This window comes from Papio anubis, unplaced genomic scaffold, assembly GCF_008728515.1.
Source record: "Papio anubis isolate 15944 unplaced genomic scaffold, Panubis1.0 scaffold2854, whole genome shotgun sequence".
In the NCBI taxonomy this organism is placed as follows: Eukaryota; Metazoa; Chordata; class Mammalia; order Primates; family Cercopithecidae; genus Papio; species Papio anubis.
Genome location: NW_022162949.1, coordinates 1 through 3,889, shown reverse-complemented (window position 1 = coordinate 3,889; position 3,889 = coordinate 1). Strand labels below are relative to the sequence as shown.

Genomic DNA, 3,889 nt, shown 5'->3' with positions numbered 1-3,889 from the left:
TATTTAAGTGATTCATTAAATATTTACAACTTAAAAAAGTAGAGTAATCCAGTGGAACTTGAATTTAACTAGAATTTAAGTTTGAGAGTAACTGGTCAGTAGAACAAGTGACATAGATTGGGAGACATACTGTGGTTTTTAAGTGTTTTTTTGTTTGTTTTCCTTAAACAGTTAGCAATAATTAATTTGAATAAAGAAGGAAAACATTAAACGGTTCGCAGGTGTAACGTGAAAGCTATTCCATGGCTTGTTCAGCCATAGCCTCAATTTGACATGCTAGACTATGAATCCTAAAGGCTGGTACACGGTTACTGCACTGGAGTTACTGTTCTCATTCCAACAACTATAGAACATTCTGAATAGTGTTTTAAAATTTTATTTTACTGTAAGCTAAGAAAAAATACCGTTACTTATACACTAAAGAAAATAAACATAAAATGGTTTCCCGCCTGACACGCAAAAGTCCCATGGCCTGATCCTGGCCGGCAGGAGCAGCTGGAGTTGAGGAGCGGGGTTAAGATGTAGCTGAGCTGCCAGCCACCTAGATGTGGTTTCGTGGTGTCTCCGGTCTGGGTGAAGGATGATGCAGAGCTGGTGTTCTGGCCAGCATCCCAATAGGGCCCCAGCCCCACTGCAGGATGTTTCCAGCCTACTGGGATTCGGGCTCCAGCTGACAGGACAGCTTGTAGCTGCAGGACAGAGAGGCAGGTGTGAGACCACCATGAGCCACACATCGGGTCCCCTCTCATTGCCTGCCCAGCTGGAATCCTGGGTCCCCAGCAGTCCCCATACAACAGGGCTTGATGCTGATGGTGGAGTCATGGCCATAGGCGCTCTGCAGCTGTCCACAGAGAGCCTCCTCTAGGCCAGGTTGGGTGGCTGACACCTATACTGTGAGTACTTTGGGAGGCTGAGGTGGGTGGATTGCTTGAGGCCAGGAGTTTGAGACCAGCCTGGACATAATCGTGCAACCCCACCTGTACCAGAACAACAACAGGAGAACAACCGGACATGGTGGTGCATAGCAGTAGTCCCAGCTGCTTGGGAGGCTGAGGAAGGGCTTGAGCCCAGGAGGCAGATGTTGCAGTGAGCAGAGATGGTGACACTGCAGTGCAGCCTGGGTGACAGAGCTAGACCACATTAAAAAAAATGGAGAGCCTTTTTCCACCCTCTTTCCATGTGCCAGGCCCTCACCTCTCCTTGTCACTGAGCTGCTCCATTCTTGAGAAACAAGTGACAAATTTCTCCAGAGGCCGAATCCTGTAATTCATGGCAGCCACTTGGAGCAGCTGCATTTCCTGCAGAACTCGGACCTCCTAGAGACAGAGGACAGGATGCTGACAGGGCCTGGGTGGAAGACACTGAGGGGACCTTTGGCAGGCAGGGAGAAGGGGCTGGTCCCTGGGGCCATTCTGTGAAGGGGCCCCATGCAGCCCCCAGCCTGTTCCCAGAGTTGGATGTAAACAGCCCCTCCTGGAGGAACTGGTCTTTGATTCCAGTGCCTTTCCCACTTTCTCCACTGGGATAGGTCTCCTCCTGCTGTGTGTGTCAAACCCTCCCAGTAAATATGTCCCCACGTCACAGTCTCCAGCTGGTAGGAAGAGCCCTGTGCTCTGATCCACATGCAGTCCCTCCATGCTGCAGTCTCGCTCCTTGTTCTGCCTCCGCCAGCCTCACATCACACTGGAGCTCTCTGGGGGTTCCTCTCACAGGTAAGCCGCCGCTGAAAACTCCCATGCCTGCCAGGTGTCAGGGACAGGGACAGTGAGGCTATCTTCCCTTCCCCACAGTTATGCCCCAACCACCCACATGGCTCGGAACCAAGGGTTGGCACGGAGTCACCCTGGCTGCAGTGTTGTCCTGCCGTGGCTCACACTCCCTGTGTGTGTCACCCAATCATACAGCCAGGCCTCCCTGAGACTGTTTCCTCTTCTGTAAAGAGCCATGAAAACCACAGCTACCCCACAGGGCCTCCTGAGTACTGTTTCCTGTAGCTGTTGTCATTGTTCTCCCCCTCATCCCTCTGAGGAAGAACCATTCAGGAGCACCCTCCAATTGCTTTCTTTTCTCGAACCTCATTTCCACCCTGTGAGGCCCGCACTACAGGCTCAGCATCCCTTCATTTTCCAGATAAGGAAACAGAGACCAAGAGTGGGCAGTGACTCCCCAGGGCCCCAAAAGAGAGGGCACCTCCTCCCCCTACTGGAGGCTCTGTCTCGGCTGCCTTCACCCCACATCCCAGCACCACCACCCATCAGGGTCTTGTTCTCTGGAGTCTCTGAGTGTCTAGGACTCCAGCCTTGCAGAGTCGTGATGGGAAAGGGACAGGGCATTTTAGGAGACCTGGTTAAATGGCACCTGCGTATCTGAGCCCCACCGGAGTCTCTGCCACACAAACTGGGTTTGCGCCATGCCAAATCCATGGTTTGGCCTCGTCAGTGATCCCCCAGGGGAGTTCCATGCACAGAACTCTCTCTTCCTCCACTCAGGATGTGGCCTCCTGAGGCGACATCTCTGACGGATATGGCAGGGTTTTCCAGAATCCTGGGTGGGGTGGCATGTTGCCTTCTCATTTGCATGGAGGTTTCTGAGATCTGGTCAGGGAGGATCCCCTAGGAATGCATGGATCCCCCAGATACTTGTCATGAGCATGTGTCACTGCTAACTGGTGAGAATCCTGTGACACGACCATTTTCAGATGTCTGCAAAGGGCAGAGCGGGGAGTCCCAGCAAGCACATACATGTGTCCTGAGTTTGCCCATTGGTACCCATAGCTGGGCAGTCTACTGGACTCCCTGGCACATGAGCTTCCTCTGTTGTTGTTTCCCCCAGTGTGGACTGCAGTCCCTACCCATGGAGGTGCGCTGCAGACAGATGCAGGAGCAGAGGCCTGGCTTCCTGAGGAATTGCTGGCCAGTTTGAGGAAGGAAGAAAGTCCCACCTACAATGACCACCCGCCAGCCTGGAGGAAGCTCCATGCCAGCAGCATTGACCAGCATGGGAGCCAGAGCCCTGCTAATGCTGCAGCTCATCACCCCCACTCAGAAGGCCAGCAGCCATTGCCACATCCCATTTTCAGGACCTCCTGTCCCCGTGCCCCCATGCGCCCATGGACCCACACACCTTTCCTCCTGTTTGCCCAAAGTAGTCATGGAGGGAATTTTTCAAGTGCACTTTTTGTAGGTAAGTCAAAACATTACAAAATAACCACTGCACACCGGGTCCAATGCCCTTCCAAACTCACTCTTTTCTCAGACCCTTAAACACTTGTTCCACATCTCCCAGACTCCACTGTACCTTGATCAGCAGGTCCCTCTTCACTGCAGTGTCCTTTTTGCAGAGTTCTTTTAGATATTTCGTGCTCTTGCTATTGACAGAGGAAAGAAAAAAGGGTAAATTTGGGAATCACGGGGGAGATTTGTGAGTTCCAATCCCTTTTGTTTGAAAACTCAATGAATCTCGGCTTCCTGCGTGAGAGTTTCCAGTGGGGTCGTCTGATGACAAGGGCTCCAGAGGACCAGGGTGGGACTGTCATGCTCCTCCCCTGGCCCATCTCCACTTCACATGAGCCCCCGCGTGTTCACAGTTAGCTTCCAGTTGGACACAGTTCCACTGCTGGGTACAAACACCTGAAAGCCTCCAACTGGCTCCAGTCTGTTCCTGATGGTTAAAAAACCTTACTCCTGAGTTAGAAATCCTTGCCTAGGAGTCCAGGGCAGCTTAGTGAGCACACCCACCAGCCCATCCCTACCTCCACCGTCCCTGTTCTCCAAGAAGCTTTCAGAGTCGTTGAGGGCACATGGGGAGACCTATGGGTCCCTAGGTCAACTCTGGTGCTCCCGTGGAGGGAGCTCCTCACCTGGACACTCCTGCCCACGTCTTGTGTAGC

The 3,889-nt window shown here is 52.6% G+C and overlaps 1 long non-coding RNA gene across 1 annotated transcript; it reads right to left on the bottom strand.

Moving 5' to 3' along the window:
* Positions 1-360: 360 nt before the first annotated feature.
* On the bottom strand, positions 361-1,495 carry LOC116272970. The gene is made up of 2 exons (XR_004181486.1): positions 1,195-1,495; positions 361-689 (listed from the first exon to the last, which is right to left on the bottom strand). It is a non-coding gene; the product is annotated as an uncharacterized LOC116272970 (long non-coding RNA).
* Between the last annotated feature and the right edge of the window lie 2,394 nt (positions 1,496-3,889).